The sequence below is a fragment of the Xenopus laevis genome, chromosome 4S (genome assembly GCF_017654675.1).
Source record: "Xenopus laevis strain J_2021 chromosome 4S, Xenopus_laevis_v10.1, whole genome shotgun sequence".
In the NCBI taxonomy this organism is placed as follows: Eukaryota; Metazoa; Chordata; class Amphibia; order Anura; family Pipidae; genus Xenopus; species Xenopus laevis.
Genome location: NC_054378.1, coordinates 41,917,639 through 41,941,629, shown reverse-complemented (window position 1 = coordinate 41,941,629; position 23,991 = coordinate 41,917,639). Strand labels below are relative to the sequence as shown.

At 38.8% G+C, this 23,991-nt stretch overlaps 1 long non-coding RNA gene across 5 annotated transcripts in view; it reads left to right on the top strand.

Annotated features, from left to right (window-relative positions):
- The first annotated feature begins 1,032 nt into the window (after positions 1–1,032).
- LOC121393242 overlaps positions 1,033–23,991 on the top strand; it is a 33,261-nt gene continuing 10,302 nt past the window's right edge. For 2 of the 5 annotated variants that reach the window (XR_005960888.1, XR_005960887.1), the window contains exons 1-2: positions 1,034–2,655; positions 22,479–22,543. This is a non-coding gene — a long non-coding RNA (uncharacterized LOC121393242). Of the gene's footprint in view, positions 2,656–22,478; positions 22,544–23,991 lie in introns of all 5 variants that reach the window. The other 3 variants (XR_005960886.1, XR_005960890.1, XR_005960885.1) reach the window with 3 other exon arrangements.

Here is a 23,991-nt window from a genome sequence, read left to right as displayed (position 1 = left end):
AAAGTAGCAATAAAAATACATTTGTTTTTTTAACATAATTTCAAAAGTATAAAAACTTCTTGCATTTGCAATTCAGCATTTGTTCAGTCCCTTGGCTCAGGCTTTTTTAATTTTTTCCCCAAGGCACCCAAATTAAGTTGAGGAATTGGCTTCAGAATTGTTTCAGAAACTAGTGTTTCACCTTATTCATTACTACAAGTGACCCCTAGAATTAGAACCACCACAAATGGACCACGCTACTCAATCCAGCCTTAGATGCATTCGATAGAGGTGCACAACGTTTTCGGCTGCAAAGAAGCTGCAAGATGCATTTTGGGTACAAAGCCATTTCATTTCATTGTGCACTGACCAACGTTCTTAATATGGGCCACATATCCTAATGCATCTTTGGATCTGTTCCTACTAGTGACTCAAACTACAAAATCAGAATTGTTCCATAATGTATTGTGTAATTTTATGCATACACCGGGTGTAACTACAGAAGAAGCAGACCATGCAGCTTCAGCGGGGCCCAGGAGGTATAGGGGTCCCATGAGGCCCTAATTCATATACAATTTTAATAAATATTGGTAAAACCTGTAGACATTTTGGGGATCTGAAGAGTAATTTGCTGTGGGGCCCAGTAATATCTAGTTACGCCACTGTACCTACATATAGAAAGAGAGGTGGTGTTTCAAATCTGCTAGCACTTGGTGTGTTTCCATTTATTTTTGACTGCATAGTGTGCAAAAGCAACGTTTACTTATATATTTGTGACATGCAAGCACAATTTGTATAATGTCACACTGTATCTGTGTGTTTCTTTATGCACTGGCAGTAATTATGGGATGAGAGACCAAACCATCATCTTTCAAGGAACACAGCACATTCATTTGTGCTCTATATTCTTTTATTACCTTTACCAGCCTCATACTTTTTAACCTTTTCTCTTGCATCTTCCTTTCAGGAACCAGTTAGTCTCTTGTGAATCTGGTACCATAAATAAAGAAATGGCGAAGGAGATTTTATATTCGTACAAGGTCTGCTGCACTGTCACTAGGTGGTATGACACAGTAAATGACACATTCTGTCTCCCCTGAAGAGCTGCAGCTCCCTCTACTGGTTAGTGCTTGGAGATGCTCTAAGGGTTTAGCAATTGTTTGGGTCGGAGAAGGTGCAGAGTGCTTCTGAGAAGAATGAAGGGTGTTTGTAAGATGTGTTTCCTCTAGCGAAATTTTGTATTATCTATGATATATCTAAGTCTTGTACAGGAATGTTGAAAATCTCCATGTCTCGTTTACTCTTATATGCAGCGCACCAAATATACTATATTTCTATATTTGATAATAAGATGAATACAAGCTAGCTTTCATTGCAGTTATCAGCTGGAATAAGAAGAGGATATGTCCTTGTTTACAAGATCTTATATAAAATAAACAATTTAGATACCAAAGTGAACACAACCTGCCTTTTGAAAAGAGTATGTGCAGACTGTGCTAATATTTAGCTTACATATTTGACATATGTGTATAATAATAAAAATAATGTGTTTTTCCAATATTCCTTTGTGTGCCTGTTTTTTATATTTTATTTATGGATAGGTTTGACCAGGAATTAGAGTTGTTTGGGTTAGTGGTTTGGTGGTATGGCTAAATACGTTATATACACAAGTGGTTTTATGAAATAAATAAAAACATTTCCAAGGCTATTTTATATTCCATGGATTACTGCATATGTTACCCCAAAATAAATTGATGAATGAATATATATATAAAGGAGCAGCTAATATATTTAAGTGTGTGTTTGTGTGTATAGATTAATATGACAAAACACCTCTTTGTTAAAAGATACTTCTGCACACAGGGTTCTACGAAAGGGACTGCTCACATATGTATTCAGCTAACCTTGATGAATGTGTGTTTATTCGTGAGCTAACCATAGGAATATTTAACCTATAGTTCATGATTATAAAGATTATTTGCCTGTCTTGCAGATATCTATTAACTATCATACATGGAATTCATTGCTAATATGTAGTGCAAAGCAGGGCTTGACTCTGTTGCTAATTTAGAAATAACCTGAAGCTGTAAGCAAACATAATGAATTGAGGCGATGACTTTGGACTGGATGACCTTGAGAATCCTACTGTGTTCTCTCAAAATATATGTATTTCTGTCTTGCTCTTTGTTGGTGATGTGGAACCCTAAATATCCCCTCCCCCCCTCAAACAGAGACACCCAAGTATTATCTGCCGTGTCTGTGATAGAGAGTGTGCATATTGTGTTGACTTGCAGGTGAATAAGGCTGGCGCTATGTGTGTGTGTATGTGTGTGTCTAGGACTGAAGCTTTTCCAGATTATTGTGTCTATAAGTTCTGTGTATATGGAGGTGTGTGCGTCAGGTACTTGTGTGCCCAATTCTCCAAAGATCATAAAATGTATATATGTGGCTGTGTCAGATTTATGTGTGATTTATCGCTATGTTGGGGGAAGGGGGTTGTAGTGCAATTTGGGATGAAAAATGAAATTTGTGTGATAAGAATGTGATTCAGCAGCAGCCCATAATCATATGCGCTTTAATAATCTTTATTTTGCAGGAGTCGGTTTCCAGGGCAACAGAGTGTGAGCCTGCGATGAGCTCCCTGCTGAACACAGGCGTCTGCAGGCAGGAATATCCGTGAGTCCCTTCCCGTTCCTGTAATGACGGCTGCTATTCCTCATGCATCAGATTAATAAGGATTCCTCTGCCCCCCCTCTGCTAATACTTCCATTATCCTGTCGCTGAGAGCTGCAGTAATGGCAGGACGTGGGGCTCTGAAGCCCACTAGGCCAAGTGAAATAACAGATGGAATATCTTTAGCATTTTTATGTAATTACTTTTTTATTGCTCTCATTCCTTCTTCCTCCTGTTCTGTGGCTGCTTCCCTCGCTGCTTTCAGCACCAATCACTGGGGCGCATTGTTGTCCCTCAGCAGAGGGGGGGGGTGAAATTAGGTGTTGGCAATCTTTTGGTGTCAGCAGAGGGCAAAGAGTTTACAAAATATATTATTTAGTGCACTAGAGCGAGACTTGTACCCTGACGATGACTGCAGTGTACCTTTAAAATAGACAGAGAAACCTGAGCACATTTGATGGCTTTGTGTCTGTTACTGTCTATTTAAGGCACAACATGTACTGGGCTGCATAAATAATACACATAGCTTTATTCAGGGAATTCATATGAAAGATTAATTTAGTCATGTGCGCGCATGGAGAATTCTGTATCCACATTCTTTTGTCTTATGTAGTTAAGAATTTTACAGCGGAGTTGTCGCAATAAATGAATCACAAGGCTTTCATGCTGTCAGAAGATTACATGCAGAAATAACAAAGCATCAGGACTAGAGTTAGCGAGAACTGCAGGAAAATCATCTGGGGCTCCGAAAGCAGTTTGCATTCTATGTAAGATGGTGAAAGTGCTTGCAACCCAATGCGTTTTTGCAAATATGCAATATACTGTGTGTATGGGCATTTATATCATATCATATGATCATACCATAAATGTACACAGCACCAATCGGAATACATAGTGGGGGGAAGAGTTAACAGACTGGAAAATGTGATAGCATTACAAAAATATACATTATAACAGCTTATTCCTAGATAGCGGGTAGGTTTACATGAATTTAAGTAATTATAGTAAGAGTGGATTACTCAAGGGTCAGTTGATAGGGAAATTCATGTTTACATTAGTTGTTACACTACTCCTGGGTTAAGTAATTCAAGCAGCTTTGCTTTTGGTCTTCTTTTTCATCTTATCCATCTGTTGCTGTGCGTTGTGTTACAGTGTCAATGCCCCTGGCAACCAGAAAGCAGATGAACTGAGAAGTAAGATTATATTTGATTTATTCCATTTTTTATTTATGCTTCGGGCCTCTCCTGGCTGTCTTTCACTCTGACATTCAAACATACCCCTAGTTTCTATGGTCAGTGAGTCTAGCAAGTGTTCAAATGTACACTGTACAGCTGCAGGAAAAAAATAATTCACAAATCATAAAAATGCAAATAGCTGCAGAATATAATTTATGTTAATTGTTTAAAGCACTTCTACTGTACTTGCACCATTTAGAAATACAGTATATTTAGTAGCGGTGCTAACTGATGGATACCTTCCAAAGACAAAAAACTGTAGTGCCTAGCTGGTATGTGGGAAATGACAAAATCTGGTTATTTGCCAGTTCTTCTGCATAGGCTTTGCATCTGGGATTATATGGATTTTTTAAACCATAACTAGAAAGAAGGAAGGGTAAACTGGGGGAGAGGAAGTATACATTCCTGGATGAAAAAATACCTTTGATAGTTCAGGGACGTAACTACAGAGGAAGCAGACCCTGGGGCTGAAGGTGGGCCCAGGAGGTATAGGGGGCCCCACGAGGCCCAAATTAGTGAGCAATTTCAACATATATCGGTAAAACAGTGCAACCTCTGGATATATTGGGGGGCCCTAAAATGAATTTGCGGTGGGGCCCAGCAACACGTAGTTAAACCACTGTGCTATTGAAAGCGTTAGAGCGAATATTTTGTTGCTGAATGATTGAGTGTATTGCGTGCTTACCCGAACCCTTTCTGCCCTGCTGCATAGGGAAACCTGTATTTTATGCAAACTCATTGGCTCCTCAGTCTAGCTTATGGAGAGTAAGGACAAAGTGCACTGATTATATCTAAGTGACCAATTTTAGAATTCCATCACATGCTTCTGACTACATATGAGTAGCACAACAACTGTTTTAATATTATTAATCTGCAGCTGGATATGTAGCATTTGACCACCTGCACAATGCCCCATATTTGTGTATCCAAGTCACCTTTTCAGCAAATTCTTCCATACTCCTAACAGCTCAAGAAGCATAGCTTTCATTTTAACACAACCTTGCTAAATATGCACACATTTTACTCATCCGCTGCCTCCACCTGTACCTCTAGCTCAGTAGTTTAATCTTAAATGATAATGATAGATGTAGAAATTAGAACCCAATAAGAAAATCCAATTTGGTCAGGACGTTTAAAAATCCCTTAATAAACTCACAGTGAAATGCATGATTTAATACAGGCGCAAACAGCTACTATTATGTGTTATTAGCAAATCAGAACTCCGAGCTCGTCTGTAGCACTGCATTTTAGCTGTTAGGCCAGCCTCTGCTGTCTGTATTGATTTGTGGAACTGTGTCATAACGACACTGGAAGCAATGAATAGGAGATAGGCTTTGATAGGAATAAGAGGGGGTGCACGGGGGCTTTGCAACTTTTCTATCTCGTCTGCCTGATTAGATTTTTTTCATCCTTCTTAAGAGCTTTCACTTTCTAATAAAAATGGTAAATCAGCAGCAATAGCTTTGTGTTTTGTGCAGAGACAGCTCCAGGTTTGCTGTGCATATTCTGCATTATAACTTGTACACATGGAGAGGTGTCTACAAGAGAGCGTCTTGGGTGTGTGCAGGGGCATAACTAGCAGACCCTGTGGCTGCAGGGGGGCCCCAGGAGGTATAGGGGACCCCATGATGCCCAAACAATGAGCAATTTCAAAATATATTGATAAAACAGGAAAATCTCTGGATATGTTGGAGGCCCTAAATATTAATTTGCAGTGGGACCCAGTAACATCTAGTTACTGCACTGGGTGTGTGCATCACAATGATTGGCTGAGTTTGTGATATGATGTGTGATTTTCACTTATGCAGCCCCTTATATGTTCTTTTCCTGTTTGTGAAAGTTCCATGAGTTAAAACTTATAAACAGTAAATGAATTATAGGTACAACTTCATCACAAGATCTACATTTAGCAGGCACAAAACTTTCACTTGTATCATAGATCATGGCAAATGGACTAGAAACTCTAGAAAATATAGCTGTTTTAAACTGGTGCAACCTGCCATTTATATAATTTAGCACATCAGGGGTTTTCCTTCACCGGCGTATTTCCATCACCAGAGAGATTTCAACCTGCATTTGTTGGCCGAAATCCGCTTGTGGACAAGTGCAGTGTCGGACTGGGACACCAGGGGCCCATCCTAAAACCTTAGACCAGGGGCCCACCAAAGAACCAATAACCAGGGGCCCACTCTCAGTACTATTATTATTCTTCTCCTCACTCAACCTCTATTCTCCTAGTCTCTATTCTTTACATACTATAATCTATTATTCCATATATTTAACCTCTTTGTTCTCATAGAAATAGGGAATAGCCATTAAATAGGCAAAATCTTTAGCAGCTCAAGGGCCCCCTGACACCTGGGCCCACCGGGAGTTTTCCTGGTTTCCCGGTGGGCCAGTCCGACACTGGACAAGTGGTTGCCATTCAATTCAGTTGCAGGTGGTCTGGGCAGGGACTGGCCTTTCTATACCAGCAGAAATATACCAGGGAGAAAATGCCTAGTGTGCTGTTAGTCTTAGTGATACCTGGATGTGACCTTATGTTTGTGTACAATTGGGCCAGTGTGATCGGTTCAGTGTATACAAAAAAATGTCTTAAAAAAATCTTAAAAAAACATACACTTCTCTATGCAAGCAAAAGAACGAAATCCTAGAAAAAGGCTGGAAATGCTGTATTTTATATATAGTTACTATACTAGCACAAAGGGTTACCTGTATACAACTGACTCCCTTCACCCTTTGTTGTGACCATTTTGTTAACAGAAGTAGATTATCTTGCACTGGTAATCTAAATACCCAACTGAGTAGCTTCAGTTTCAATGTTTAGCTCAAGAAATCACATTCAGTAAATCATTTGTTTCTCCTGATTAAAATAATAAACAAAAATATGTTTCGCACAACCCCTATTTATTGAAATCATGTTGAAAACCAGGAGGTAAACCGTCCCTATAATTACTAATAAGATTAGTATTATTCATCATTTTTAGTGTGTGTGTGTTATACATGTGTGTTGGGGTTCTACTGTGTGTGACCTGTTTAACCATTTATGTCTTCCCTGCCAAATGTTGTGCAGTCAGTTGGACTGGGCGAATAAGCAAAGATGTGAGCTTTAATTTGTTACTGTGTACAGCCTTATAGCGAGTTATCATGCAGTAGAAATCTTGTAGGTGAATCATCCCTAAAATGCAATAGGTGACAGTGGCAGAGAGTAGGAAGGAGGTCACAGTACAAGACAGGAATAAAAGCCCTTCATTTAAAATCACAACAGGAAACATAGTGCCTTCTTAGATCTTCATGAGTTTTGGAGGCCAAAGCAGGAACTATCCTTTTGTTTTCATTTCTCATCCCCATGGTGAAACATTTCTTTTCATCTTTTTGTCTCTAAGCTCCAAGGACAATCAAACAAAGCTTGTAATCTTCTTCATCAGCCCTGTTAACTAAACAAATTGGCCACAAGCAATCATCTTTATATGCTGCTCACTTATGCAAACTATACAGTCATGCAGCATTGTGTTATTTTTTTCTCAAATGCATCCCCTAAATCAACAGCTTGTGATTCCTATCAATATATATTGTGGGCATTTACACAGGAACTGCAATTCTGCTCACCTAGTTTTACCTATAATAAGTACACATATTTGCCTCCACTGTTCCTATGAATATGTAGCCACATTATCCTCTGTTTACTATGCCTATAAACAGTTGTGTTCAAAATAATAGCAGTTCTGATCAATCACTGTTTTTGGTAGAAATTACATTTCTACATGACAAATAATTTACTAGTAGGTGTAGAAGAGTAATAGAAAACGAACAGACCCAACAGTGATGACGTGCATGCTGCTGATTCTGTGTAACTGAATCATTAATTGAGGCTTGTTTCAAATAATAGCAGTGTTCAAAATAATAAAAGCTTGTTCCAAATAATAGCAGTGTGGAGTTCAATAAGTGAGGACATTCATTCTATGAAAAAACAGGTGTCAATTACAGGAAGGCAGCAAATGCAGTGCATGCTGGTTATAGTGCATTTCTCTCTGAAAAGGGGTCGTCCCAGACATTGTTCAGAAAAATTGAGTACTTTGATTAGAAGTTGATTGGAGAGGGTAAAAGGAGTGCAGAAAATGACAGGCTGTTCAGCTAAAATGATCTTAAATGCTTTAAAAAGGCAACCAAAAGGGCCTATTTATCCCATACCAGGGATCACGGATCAGTTTCATCAAAATACTTGAAAAGGGTCATGTTGCCTTATGGTGAAGAGAAAATGCCCTTGAAATGGGCAACGAGACAAACACACCAGTAAACCAGCCACGTCTTGGTTCCAGACCAACAAGATTGTTGTGATGAAGTGGCTAACCTAATCCCTGGACCTTATTTCAATAGAAAACTTGTGGGGTGACATCCCAAATGCAGAAATGCAGAAGAATTGGGGAATGTAACAGGTGCCATAAGTTGCTGGACTCCATGCAACACTGATGTGCAGCAGATCTCAGAAACGCTGCTTATAAAGGAAAGCAAAATCTGGAAATGTTTTTCAGTTTATACAGTGAATGGTTCAGTTTGTAAAGAAGAATGCAGACACTGCTATTTTTTGGAACAGCCTAAAATTCCATTTTCTTCACTTTCTGTTAAGGAATAACACATACAGTTTTTAATACAATTGTTTTTAAGGTCATCTGTGGGGTGGGTAGGATAATGGATGTGTATGGATAAGGAATTATGAATTATACAGGGATGCACGAATGTCTTCTGGCTATCACAGTGCTATCTTGCCTGCAAAAATATTTAGAGGCATTATTACGAAGTGTAAAGTAATAGGGTACCCTGGTAGCAGTCCCAGACTGTACACTGTGCTGGATCCCTGGCAGCTAATGCTTCTGTATTGCCCCATGAATGAACATTATGTAAATTATCCCAACCCTCTTGATGTACATTGATAAATGAAAATGGTGTAATAATCCAAATATTAATCTCCTCTATTCTGGGATGACTTCCTACAAAGCTAGTAAGGAAATCACATACTTGGCATAGGTTTAAATATAGGCCTTTATGCCCTTACTGGAGCAGGTGACATAAATAACAACATAGTCATTACTCCATGTGTAAACCCCTTCATAATTATTTACTTAATAATCAAATTGGACATGAGGTTTCACTGAGTATGCCCATTGCACTGACAATGCAAGTCAGAATACATTGAATCTCACAATCTAAAGCCACATCCAGCTTCAATAGGAGTTATCAGATTTGATTTCTAGCTACAGTTGCACAGAGTCGCATCCAGTTTTCTATGTTAGCAGTCACTCTGCCTGTATTTGCATAGAAAAGAATTAAAGAAACAGTAACGTCAAAAAAATTAAAGTGTTTTAAAGGAATGACAATATAATGTACTGTTGTCCTGCATGGGTAAAACTGGTGCATTTTCTTCAGAAACATAACTATAATTTATATTAAAAAAGCTGCTGTGTAGCCATTGGGGCAGCCATTCAAGCACAGGATACACAGCAGATAACAGATAAGCTCTAAGAAATCCTGTTGTATACTACACAGCGTATCTGTTATCTGCTGTGTATCCTATGCCTTTTCTCCTTTTTCAGCTTTGAATGGCTGCACCCATGGCTACACAGCAGCTTGTTTATAAAAACTGTAGAAGTCTTTCTGAAGCAAACACATCAGTTTTACCAGTACAGGGCAACAATACATTATATTGTCATTCCCTTAAAGGAACAGTTCAGGGTAAAAATAAAAACTGGGTAAATAGATAAGCTGTGCAAAATAAAAAATGTTTCTAATATAGAATTAGTTAGCCAAAAATGTAATGTATAAAGGCTGGAGTGACTGGATGTCTAACATAATAGCCGGAACACTACTTCCTGCTTTGCAGCTTTCTTTTTCTAACTCTCTAGTCAGTCAGTGACTTGAAGGGGGGCCACGTGGGACATAACTGTTTGATCCTCCGCATTCAGCTCAGATTCAAAAGCAGTTATGGCCCATGTGCCCCCCTCAAGTCACTTATTGGTTACTGACTGGTCCAATCAGTGGAAACCAAGAGAGCTGCAAAGCAGGAAGTAGAGTAGGCTATTATGTGAGATATCCAGTCACTCCAGCCTTTATACATTACATTTTTGGCTAACTAACTGTATTAGAAACATTTTTTATTTTGCACAGCCTATTTATTTACCTATTTTTTATTTTTATACTGAACAATTCCTTTAAAACACCATTTTTTGGTGGTACTGTTCCTTTAATATGATTGAGGCCATTTTTGCTTAGATTGCAGTATTGCATGGCAAATAACCAGCCTTTAAAGATTTTCATTGTCTACCCTTATTTGCCTTTCTTTGATCACACTGTGAAAATCCACATTATACAAAATGTACTCACTAGTCGGATAAGAAAGTAATAAATTTCCTTGCTGTAATTATTAGACTAGCAATAACTTCCAGCCTTCAATGTATTGGTTCAAACCATTTGTAATCTGGTTTCTAGGGACCAAATTACCCTTGCAACTATGCATTAATTTGAATGACAGACTGGAATATTAACAGGAGAATCTAAATAGAAAGCTGAGGAATAAAAAGTGGCAATAACAATACATTTGTAGCCTTTCAGAGCATATGTTCTTAGATGGGGTCAGAACAAGCTGAACAAGTCAGAACAAGAAGACAAGTAACTTAAAAACAATAAAGAAAATTGAAAGTTTCTTAGAATTGACCTGTAACATAACTAAAAGTTAAATTAAAGGTGAACCACCCCTTTATAGAAAGTGCATGATCAAAACTTTTGCTGAAGTGTGGGTGCAATCATGGATGGTGTCACAGCACAATTTCACAGAGGGATGTTGGGTATAATCACAATGTAGCATGATTGTGCTCAGCCTCTCTGAGCTTCTTAAAGCAGCATATTATTCCAGTTACAAGCTGACATGGCATTTGTGAAGCTAGTAATTGGTTCTTTGAATTTAAATAAATATTAATATCCCAAGTCAGGCAGGAGATGTGTTCCTGTGGCTCTCACATTTATAGTGACTTCCCTAATAATTTCCTATTAACAGTCTTATCCATTCCCTTCTCCTATAGACTGTTCACTCTTAGCCTCGTTGACACACTGATCTTTTGGTTCACATCCAACCCTTTTTATTAGCTCATTTGATCAACTTGGCAGGGATATAGTTTAGTCTGAAGTAGAGTTGTGAAGAGAGTGTTTAGGTCAGCGAGAGTGACGGTGTTCAGAAAAGGGTCTGTTCCTCTAGTTTGTAATCATTTTCTCAATAAACGACTGCTTTCTGACTAGGATCTAAACTGGATCACGCTGCAGTGCTTGGATTAAAAAAGGAAAGCACTGGGATGTATAGACATTGCAGAGAGTAGGCATTCTTTGCGAATCAAGCTTGCACTGTAAACCTAAAATAAGGCCAGCAACAGCTTTGGTCTCACTCTTTTAGTTGGCCTACAAAGCATGAATACTGCTTACAATTCCCACAGGGCAAATTGCTTCCTTTCTAACTGAACTTGTGCAATCTGACACACTATAACTTCAAATATGAAAAAGAAGACTGAACGGTTTGTTCAATATCATTGAACATTTAGTACAGATTTAAACTGCATTGATTTAAAAGGCTGATCGAAATCCCGGGAGCCTTCTTTAAAGAAAACTAAACCCTAAAAACAAATGTGGCTAGAAATGCATATTTTTATATACTGAACTTACTGCACCAGCCTAAAGGTTCAGCAACCATAATGATCCAGGCCTTGACTAAAAGGTTATATAAAACAGATAAAAGATAAAACTAGTGAATTATCCTCCATGGGGCTCTGTCCTTTGGGGGTGAATTATCCTCCATGGGGCTCTGTCCTATGGAAGTGAATGGTCCTCCACTGGGTTCAGAGCCCCATGGAAGTGAATGGTCCTCCACTGGGTTCCACCTCAAATGTGGTAAAAATAATTATTGGTTTAATGTATTAATTATTGGGGCTCATTTGATTTGGTACAACTGACAAACCCCATTTTGGAGGAATTAAGGCTCATTTATGATTGGTAGGTGCAAACATGGAAGCAGAATTGGACATACTAGTTTGATGATTGCACCTACTCTGATGAACAAGGTGCAAGGTGAAGCTTGCTCTTACTGCCTGGATAAGGCAGTGAGTGCAGATCTCCCTTTGCTCTTTGTGACTGTATCACATGCAGCTGAAGGCCTTATTAAGTGCACAATCATGATCTGCCTGACATCCATCATTTATAGTTACATAGTTGAATTGGATTGAAAATAGAGCAAGGTCCTTCAAGTTCAACCCATCCAAGGGATACCCAGCACCCATACATACATACACCTATCTATACACTCACATAAACTATATTTACCAATATCTATACTAATTGTAGAGTTTAAGCATCACAATAGTCCTGGATATTATGATTGTCCAAGAAATCATCCAAACCCTAAGGCATTAAAGGGATCCTGTCATCGAAAAACATGTTTTTTTCAAAACGCATCAGTTACTAGTGCTACTCCAGCAGACTTCTGCACTGAAATCCATTTCTCAAAGAGCAAACAGATTTTTTTATATTCAATTTTGAAATCTGACATGGGGCTAGACATTTTGTCAATTTCCCAGCTGCCCCTGGTCATATGACTTGTGCCTGCACTTTAGGAGAGAAATGCTTTCTGGCAGGCTGCTGTTTTTCCTTCTCAATGTAACTGAATGTGTCTCAGTGGGACATGGGTTTTTACTATTGAGTGTTGTTCTTAGATCTACCAGGCAGCTGTTACCTTGTGTTAGGGAGCTGTTATCTGGTTACCTTCTTTTGTTTGGCTGCTGGGGGGAAAAGGGAGGGGGTGATATCACTCCAACTTGCAGTACAGCAGTAAAGAGTGATTGAAGTTTATCAGAGCACAAGTCACATGACTTGGGGCAGCTGGGAAATTGACACTATGTCTAGCCCCATGTCAGATTTCAAAATTGAATATAAAAAAAACTGTTTGCTATTTTGAGAAATGGATTTCAGTGCAGAATTCTGCTGGAGCAGTACTATTTACGGTTTCATTTTGAGAAAATTTTTTTTCCCATGACAGCGTCCCTTTAACAGAATCAGCCATCACAACATCAACCAGCAGAGCATTCCATAATCTTACCGACAGCCTCACTGGCTGCTTCAAGGGGTAGAGGTAGTTTTTAGTTTAAGGAGTTGCTGGGACTTTCTAAAATCTGATTTGCAAATTAGTCAGTGACCACTAACCCTACTTACAGCTTTATGCTGTAGTTAAATTGTAGTTACAAAGTTGCTTGCCTAATCCAGGCCTTCCACTGACACATGCAGACTTAACCACTGGCCCCAAACCACACGGTGGTCACAGTGAAGCTTCAGGAATCCCTTTAGGCTCAAATGCTGCTCAAGCAGCTGTCAGTGATTGCAGCCAAATACATGAAACATAAGATTCAAGAAAGCAGCCCCTGAATGAGATGTAAAGCATTAGAAAACATAAATTCCCACAACAGGCAAACAGCTGTTTAGAACAGATGATCTGCAGCCTAGCACACTTAGAAAATAAGCTTGGGAAACCCATAAGAGCACATTTTGATGTGTAATGACCATTGCAATTGTCAGACTAGCCAGTGGAGAATAATGAGTGGTCTTTCCAAAAGCCATTTCAGATGTGGCATGAAGTGGCCAAGGGGCTCACTGAGAAAAAAAGCAGTGCAACCCTCTACATTTTTATATAGTGGTAACAATGAAAAATGCTGGGTAAAAAAATACAGATTCTGTTAAATTTGAAGGAAATGAATCTCCCATAGACTCCTCTTTATCCAAATAATCCAATTTTTATTTAAATTATTTCATTTTTCTCTGCAATAATACAACAGTACCTTGTACTCGATCCAAACAAAGATATTCTTAATTCTTATTGGAAGCAAAACCAGCCTATTAGCATAACATAATTTTGTAATGAAAATATCCATTATCCAAAAAACCCAGGTCCTAAGCATTCTGGATAACAGGTCCCATATCTGTATTATTTAAGAAATATCTATGGTCTTCCACTAAACAAGAAATTCAAACACCTTGGGGCTCATTTATATACTTCATGCAGAGCAGAATGATTCACACAGTGAATATATTTGTCCTGTGCACTCTGGACAAGAGTGGTGTATTTAATGTATTTTTAAATATGGCAAAAATTGAAAATATTTCTGCACACATTTACGCCACGACTTCGGTGGTGGAGAAACTATTCTCAAAACAGTTTTGAAATTTGCAAATTTAAATTGCTGCCAACGCTATTTTCGCACACAACAGCCTCACACAGTGGCCACACTCATGCAAACACCCATCTCATTTGCGAAAATGTGGTCGCAATGTGAATTTGCTAACAACGGAAGGATGGGCACAGCAATGCAATATTTTCGTAATCAGAAAAAAAAAACATGGGCAATACAACCATTTGTGACTAAATATGTGCTGCACGGACTTTATAAATATAGCTTTAGAAACTTTATATAAATTTCCTGGTCACTATTTGAAGGTAAGAAGCTAGTAAAACAAATTACCAATCCACAGACGGGCCTTGTCTCAAAGACTAAAAAGCACTAGGAAAATAATATTTTCAGGAAAGGCTGATTGCATGATGATAATGTTTCTAAGACAAAAAAAAAAGCAAAACATTTTTTGCTTAAATAAACAATAATTGTGATTATTTATTGAGGATGTATAATACTGATTGAACTGAAGAGGGTGCTGTTGTGCAGGTTGAGTTTCATATTGCAGGAGACTGGGCACAATATACTCTATACTTAAATCTTATAGGTGAAGAACTGGAATAACATTGTTGAAGAATCCTGTTTAGAATCTATAGATTTACTGTTATAATAAAGTTGTTGGGGGGCAAATTGCTACTAGTTGGTCCATGAAGCACCACTATTAATTCTTATTATTCACTTGCATCTGAAGCATTCTCTTTTTATTAGCTACTGCTTATAGAATTGTGGGGAAATTCCATTGACAAAATCCATAGGGCAGAGGAAACAAATATGGTGGTTGGGTGTGAGTACTTCAGAGAATTGTGAAAGCATATCCCCTGGAATAACTGGAGAAAATAAACAAGGTATTGAGTTAGTGGCAATTCAAAAGAAAAGGTATGTTAAAAGAGATCCAAAAATGAATTGATGTAAACTTACTCAGAAAATGAATGTAAACTGAAAAAGTCATCTGAGGACCACTCCTTCGTGGTTTCTAAGTTATTAGACATTTTAGACATTACTAGAGTGTTAATACCAGGCTTTCAGCTCAATGGCTCTCTTTCAAGGTCAGAGTGTCAGCAACCCTAACTATGTAATCTATGTACTTTCTATTCACTATTAACCCTAGGATTCCTGACTCTCAGTTGAGCAATGGTGTAAGCAGTCTAAAGCTTCAGATCGTAATATGAAAAAAGCAGATAGTGCTGTTTTGACTTTAAAGGGATACTGTCATGGGAAAAAAATTTTTTTTCAAAATGAATCAGTTAAAAGTGCTGCTCCAGCAGAATTCTGCACTGAAATCCATTTCTCAAAAGAGCAAACAGATTTTTTTATATTCAATTTTAAAATCTGACATGGGGCTAGACATATTGTCAATTTCCCAGCTGCCCCAAGTCATGTGACTTGTGCTCTGATAAACTTCAGTCACTCTTTACTGCTGTACTGCAAGTCGGAGTGATATCACCCCCTCCCTTTTTTCCCCCAGCAGCCTAACAAAAGAACAATGGGAAGGTAACCAGATAGCAGCTCCCTAACACAAGATAACAGCTCCCTGGTAGATTTAAGAACAGCACTCAATAGTAAAAAACCATGTCCCACTGAGACACATTCAGTTACATTAAGAAGGAAAAACAGCAGCCTACCAGAAAGCATTGCTCTCCTAAAGTGCATGCACAAGTCACATGACCAGGGGCAGCTGGGAAATTGACAAAATGTCTAGCCCCATGTCAGATTTTAAAATTGAATATAATTTGAGAAATGGGTTTCAGTGCAGAAGTCTGCTGGAGAAGCACTATTAACTGATTCATTTTGAAAAAAAAAAATTTCCCATGAAGGTATCCCGTTAAGTAATTTTTTTGTTTAAAAATGTACCTGTTAAAAAAATAATGTACCTGTGCCCAACAAGGCAACGACATGACCCATTCGGTGAAAAGGACTCCCCCCCCCATTTTTTTTGTCTTCCTGTAACCAACTACTAATGATGAAATGTTTAAAATTCTTTGATATAATTATATAAAACTATCATTTTCTATGAGAATGCTCCATTTTTTGACAAATATCAATTTTTTTGTAAATATGACTTAGTATGTCAAGACTTGACTGCTCACAGATGTATACTTCTTTTAAGCTCGGAATCTTATCTTCATTCTGCAAATTCCTGCTGTTTAAAATACAGAATTTATTTGTACTACTGTACTCCAGCAGTTAATTGTCTGTAACCTGCAATTTCTGCCCCAATCAGATATGTAACATGATTATGCTGCTATTGTTTTATTTTGACATCTCTCCTTTGTCTGAATAAATCACTAAACAAATGCTTCCACCTCTGCTTATGAAACATCAATAGATACACAAGATGCTACAATTCCAATCAATGAAGTTGTGTTGCCCTATTTACTCCTGCCGATTCACTGTATTTGTTTTCCCCTAACTAATCTATATCCGCTCCAAACCTGGAACTGCTTGGAGTTCTGTGTCAAGAGTTCTGTGCCATCTAACTAGGGGTCAAACAATGTTTTCGGTATAGAAAGGAGGGGAGGGGCATCAAAAAAACCTGAATCTGCATTTACAAATCTGTATTTACAATACAACTTGAGCTGGAATTTCTGTCATTTTATTTTTATTAAAAGATATAGGCTTAATACATACTGAACAGTTTGATTCCCTGTGTGTGAAGCTTCACCAAAGTATGTGGAATGTTGTAAATATTGCATGTGAACTCAATGACAACTCAATTTTCCATCTCCTCATTTAAAAATGTCCAAAATTGTACATACTTTTTTGTGGTTCCACCTATATATTGTGCATAATACATTTCCCTGAGTTTTTCTTGTTTTTGGATTTTACAACATAAAAATGTAGAATTGGGGTTCTGCTGTATGATGTCATTTTAGCATGGACTTTACTAAGTTCACCCCAGAAAGACATATTTTTGTTAAGTTCACATTTTCTCAAACCAAAATGGATAAACATTCTTCTCCAGAATTCCAAGTCACAAATTTTTGTGATTTTTATGAAATTTCTGAAATAAGTTTTAAAGCTTCCAATTTACAGCATCTTATTTTCCACGTGCCATTAGGCTCCAAGATAAAACATCATGAATAGGAATTCCAGGGGTCTACTAAACTATTTGATGCTCAATGAGGCCCACAGTGATACCAGGAAAACTCCCAGTGGGCCCAGTTGTCAGTGGGCCCTCCTGCTTCAAAACATTTGGTCTATTTCATGGTCATTAACTATTTCTATGAGTATAAAGAAACTGAATAGATTGAATAATAGATAATAGTATGTAAAGAAAAGAGACTAGCAGAATAGAGGTTGAGTGAGGAGAGGAATTATAATAGTACTGAGGGTGGGCCCCTGATCTAAGGTCTTTTGGGTGGGCCCCTGGTGTCCCAGTCCGACACTGTATACATCAATAAATGTTTCCTTCATTCATCTTTTATAATAAACTACCATTTCTCCATGTACCTTGTACTCCCTCAGTGATCAAATAAATGTATCTAACTGTAACTGGAAGAAGTATGGGTGTAAAAGACAGAGCTCTGTCGATTCATTGGATGATGTAACGTAGCATGAACGCATGCCCTTAGTTTGTGTGTGCCCACCCACAAACTACAGTGCCTCAAACGAGCCAAAGGGAATGACAGTTGAACTTCAAATAGTAGCGTTTTATTATGGGCTTTTTTAATGGCACATATTAGAAAATATATATGTATACAAATGTATAAAAAGATATGTTTTATTTATATGCAATAAAACATATATTGTTTTATGTGATACGTTTTAAAGAGACCTGCAATGTTAAGGGTATAGTTTTCTTATAATACATAACAGTACTGCTTTACTCCATCATTAGAAATATATAATAGATATAGAAATATTTGTACAGCCTTTTAAAGCCAACTGAGAGGGATGACTGGACAAACTGATGGCTACTGTGAATGCTGATAAATAATTTGTAAGATGGTGAACGAGTTAATGTTACTGATGTGCAAAAGTCAGTTAATTAATGTGTGAGTGTATTTGTTACAAAAAAATTTAAATCTTACAGTGTAATGTGATAAAACAGACACTAGATGGTGGAAGAGGATATTAGAAGAAAGGATGCAATACACACTCCAACCACCGGAGGGTACGTTTTAGAGGTATAAAAAGGGGCCACACCCTGGTTTTTATGTCTTTGATGGGAGGAAGTGGTCAGGAATGGAAGACTGGAAGAAAAGAGACCTGAATGGAGGAAATAGAGCAGGCTGAGAGTAGGTAAGGGGAAGTAGAGCAGGCACTAGTGTCTGAGTTAGGACAGCAAGCATGGGCCACCTAATGCCCCAACGAGGAGTGTAGTGGGGATCACCCCAGTGGATATTCCACAAGATAGGGACCCCAGAGGAAGAGTTTAGGTCAGAACAGGGTATGATGGGCTTTGGGTCTGAGGCCTGCCAGTAGTAAAAGGCCTGGTCGGAATAGGGCCGAATGGAGAACCAGATTACTGAGTGGGTGGGGATCAGGATTCCCAGTGACTGGAGACCAGCTTGAGTACCCATTTGAGCCGTCCAGTTGTAACCGTATGGGATAAAAGAGTAAGCCTGAGATGCCTGTGTGCATTTACAGAATGTTGGATGTATGTTCCTGGGAAATTCGGATCTGAATGGAAAAGTGAAGAACTTGTTGGAATTAAAATGCCTGATTGTTTTCCTGTTCACTTGGACTCTGTGTCTATGTGGGAGAAAGAGTTTACAACAACTGGTGACCCTTCCTACAAATTGATGAGAATGTGCATAGAAAGAGAATGACAAGGAAAGGTGAAGGAAGATGCACCTGAATACATTTTGGCAGATTAGACACCATGGGAGAGTCTATGCCAGTGATCCCTAACCACTGACTTGTGAGCAACCTGTTGTTTAACAACCTCTTGAATGTTTCTCCCAGTGTCCTCAAAGCAGGAGTTTTTTTTTAATTTATGACCTGAAGATTTTGATGCATAAAAACCAGGTGTACTGCCCAGCAGTGCTTCTTGTTGGCTGCCAGTCCACATAGAGGCTACCAAATAGTCATAGGTTGCATGTTTAATTTTTAAACATATTTTAGTTTGATTGAAGGAGGAATTAAACAGGTCGTAAGGATGCTTTATCATTTCCAATAAATATAGAATACAAGACCTTAGCATCATGTGCTGTTAATAATTGTCAATAAGGAACATTTACTGTTATTGTTTATGTTTTATACAAAGTAAGTGGTATAGCAGCTCCCACCTACATTATATTTGCAGTGCAGGTGTCTTTAGTTATGTGGAATTGAATGTAAATAAGGAAGTTGTTTAATATCAAGTGTATGGAGACATGATGTTGTGGAGGTATTCTTGCCACTCTAATTTTTTGAGTTATAATTATAATATATTTTTTTTAATTATTTATCTTTGGTAGCATACTTCTGTATATAAATATAAACCTCTAACAGAGCATTTACTCTTATGTACAAAGGGCATTCCCCATTAGGAATAATGTGTTGGCAAAATCACATTCTTTGTCTCATTTACCATTTTAGCTTGTAGGGAATCACTAAGCTGGGAGTCCCGTCATCTGTAATGGAAAGTAGTCTAGGACATACAGTCGAACTTCAATTTTACAATTTCAGGGGACCAGAAAAAATGGTGTAAAATCCAGGAAAATGTAAAGGGAAATGTATTATGCAAAATATATTGGTGGGACCAGACAACAACAATGTAAAATGAGGGAAAACTTAAAATCAGGGGATGTAAAATTGAGGTTTCACTGTATATATCTTTTAGAAAAAGGCCATCACATCATAGAGCTCTTGTAATAATGCATTCTGCATCACTACGTAAATGACTTTTTCATAGACACCTCCTTCCAACATATGGGGGCCCATTCATTAAGTTCGAGTGAAGGAATAGAAGAAAAAATGCTTCGAATTTCGAAGTGTTTTTTTAGCTACTTCGACCATCGAATGGGCTACTTTGACCTTCGACTTCGACTTTGAATCGAATGATTCAAACTAAAAATCGTTCAACTATTCGACCATTCAATAGTCGAAGTACTGTCTCTTTAAGAGAAAACTTCGACCCCCTAGTTCGCCACCTAAAAGCTACCGAGCTCAATGTTAGCCTATGGGGAAGGTCCCCATAGGCTTGGCTAAGTTTTTTTGGTCGAAATATAATCCTTCGATCGAAGTATTTGCGCAAAATCCTTCGACTTCGATATTCGAAGTCGAAGGATTTTCATTCCCCAGTCGAATATCGAGGGTTAATTAACCCTCGATATTCGACCCTTGATGAATTTGCCCCATGGACTCACTTCAATTAAACTGTGATAGACGTTGGATGTTGACAAAGCAGACCAAAATTACATCGATGCATCTACATTATATATGTGTGTGTGTGTGTATAGATCGTTATATATATGTGTGTGTGCTGGTAACCACTCAGTAACATTCTTTATGTGCATAACTGCTCTTTACTCATTTTATTTTCCTTCCATGTTCCTGTTATGCTCTAAAAATCATGCAATCATATTCTAATCAGAAGCCTTTGGTGTTATAATCTATGGATAATTAAAAGAAGTACCATCTCCATGATGTTTCATTGCCCTCCGTAAGCTTCCCTCCTGTTCTTGGCCGCTCTTGAGAATTCTGTAGTTGTACAACATTCAAATGGAATCGTTATGGATTTTGCATATCATTAACGCTTTCTGCAGAACAACAGCGACATCTGCATGTGTCATAATATCAGCATGTCAGGGCATGAGGAAGAGAATGAGTGGGGGTGAGAGTGGAACCATTTCATTTCTCATATAATCCCGCTCCCCACAGTGGATATACTCTCATGGAAATGTAATTACGGCATTCAGTGGGCAGAGCTGAATATACTTACATGAACCACAAAGTAGCTGAATTTGGCATGGCTCTGGGTGAAAATGTGAGTTCTGGATTGGAAAATACTTCCAAAGCAATGATTATCAGCTAAGAATATTTATTTAAATAAAGCGTGGTTTTAAGGAAGACTAACTTTTCAAAATGGATACTGAGGGAATACTTTCTCTAGTATTCAATGGTTCGATATTTGATTTCTTTTTAGATTTGCACCAAAAACAATTCTATCAATGTCTAGGGAGGCTGTTTGTGCAGAGGGCAATGGTTTGTTCATGGAAACCTCAAATAAATGGAAATGGACTAATAGGATTAGAAATAAGTATAAATACTTCCCAGTGTCTTGCGCAACAAAACTAAATTAGTCATTTGCTTTTGATATTGGGTAATGTAAAATGCTCAACTGATATCCGATTACAAAATAACAATTATAAGGTTCTGAATATGGCAAAAGCTGACTTTTGTATATGGCATTGAAATATATCAAACAATATTCATATTGTAAATTTGCTTTTAAAATCATCCCTGGACTTTTCAAATGAAAACTATCTAGACTGGGAATATGACCCAGGGACTAACAAATGTTCTCACCTGCCACATTATCCCTTGCAATATACAGTATACCAATCCCAATGAACAGTGGAAATTTCCTGTGCCCAAATGAGCAACCAACTGGGTTTGATTGGCTCAAAGCAGGATTTCAGCTTCTAAATCTCTGTGTCAAGAAAGAATAATCCAGCTCCTGTTTAGGAATTTAAGGGCATGATTCTCACTCATCCTTAGGGAATTAGCTAGATCAAACTCCAAGCCATCCATTGTGAGAGTGGGAGCTGCCCTCTGATCATCCAATATCGGCATTTCCCTTAACTTTCTCCCCTTAGAATGAGCTTGAGCACAAGCAGCTCTAATGAGATGCAAATGAGATATGCTCAAAGCCATAGCACTGTAGGATGATTAACCACAGGCGACATTAGCAGCCGACATCAGCCTGTGTAAGTTTAATAACCCTCTGACGCCTCTCGCCTGTTAGTGGGGGCTCTGTACACCCCTTGGCATAGGAGTAAAATTGTGGACCCCTCGCCCATCTTTGCGTTTCTCCAGCTGAGGGGGCTGCTCTCCCTCATCCACATGCAGAATCCTCAGTGCTTGTCTTTGTAATCCAGACAGTGTGGGGATGGGGCACTTCATTATTTCATAGTGTGCCAAAGCTCATTAGCCAAACAATTATTCCTCATTAAAACCCAGTGTGGATTTATTAAAAAAAAAACAAAAAAAAAAACTTCAATCGACATTACGGCATACGTATAATCAGAGGGCATCAGCGCAGCTGTAAATCCTGAGCGCATTTTATATTCCAAGCCAGGTTGTTATTGCCCCACACAATGGGCAGCAGCTCAAACCCTCTGCGTAGTTTTGTAAAATCCTTGCCATGTAAACGTGAATCTTATCTGACCGTATCCCTTTTTATTTCCAGCGCCAGCTTCTGGTCCTGCACCCAGTGCCCAAAGACCCATCAGAATCCAACACAGCTTCAACCATGTGAGTACTTATCCGTCACACTGTAGAAGGGCACACTCCAAACCAAACACATTGAGTATAGCCTCAGTGCATACCATCCAGTGCCAGTTCTCTTTGTAAAGTGCCACAGTCCTTATCTGCTGGCCTTCAAGTTTTTGCTCCTCTGTGTGATGCTCCTGTACTCCAACACAGACAGATCTAGGAGAAAGCCTTTGGTTCGGCCCCATTCATCTCCCTGGTGATAGCAGCAAATGCAGATAAATCTCTCTCAGACTCCTGATCCTGCTGTTTCTGGGGGAGCTGTCGCTCCTGCAACGTACCTGCTCTGAAAGTGTTTATATGTATGTTTTATAGATATGTATATATATATATATATGTGTGTGTGTTTGGTATATAATATATATATTTATGTAAATATATAATTGTGTCTGTGTTTTTTATGCAGATGCATAGTCCTGTAAGTCTTCCTGCTGCTGTAAGCTGTGTAATGCTATGGGGCAATAGAAAGATCCTATGCCTGAACAGAGTCAGCAATGTCTATGGAGTGTAGACTTTCTGTTGTCTTTATCTGCTGCCTGCTGTTCTCAGATTTTCCCCCTCAAATCCCAAGGCTGGCACTCCCATCTGAAGTGCTTGGCAGAAGCCATACTATGCCTTTGCCATTCCTGCCTCTCAGTGGGCCAGACGCCCTTTTGTCTGTTGTTGACAAGGCAGTTCTTTCTGTGTTAATTGTTAAACTTGAATGCCAAACGAGCTTCGAGAGCTGCAGGAAAAAGAGTCCCTGGAGTAGTATCCAATGCCATAAAAGATGCCAGTGTCCTTGGCACCGGTTCTCACTCACAGCTGTAATTTTGCTTTTTCATCTTTATTATCTCTTTGTGGTTCCGCTGATTCCAAACTCCGGGCGCTCAGCTCCTCAACTGTGCTTTTCTTGGGGTGGAAGGATACATCGTTGCCTGTTCACTGCAGCAGAAGGAGCGATTGGGGGAAGGGTGAGCCATATTAGTTGCCCCCCAAACCACAGTGCCTCCTATTCACACATCCCTCATGCACAGTACCTGGCTTTCCCTGGGCAAAAAGGATTGCTGTGGCAGTCGGTGCCTGTTCTTTGTCTGTTCTAGGTCTGTAAAGGATCTCCAGACCAACACCATTGGCCGCCGTGACATATACCCGCTGCCGATATCACACGAAACGGTGGCGTTGCCACTGAATGGATGGCATTGTGCCAGCTCGTCTGCCATCCGCCCATGCAGCACTTTCTCCTCCTCCTCCTGTCGGCTTGATGTTAATTAACAGACGGGCTAATTGATTTAAAAGCTGAAAAATTACAGTTAACTTTTCCCAGAGGGTATGAGCGGCAGCAAGCTGGCATGGGTCTGCTGGGTGTGGGGGAGGGGGCAGAGAGAAGCCTGCAGAAACAGAAAAAAATCTTGTAGCAAGAGAGCCTTGGCTGCTTATTGGAGAACAGC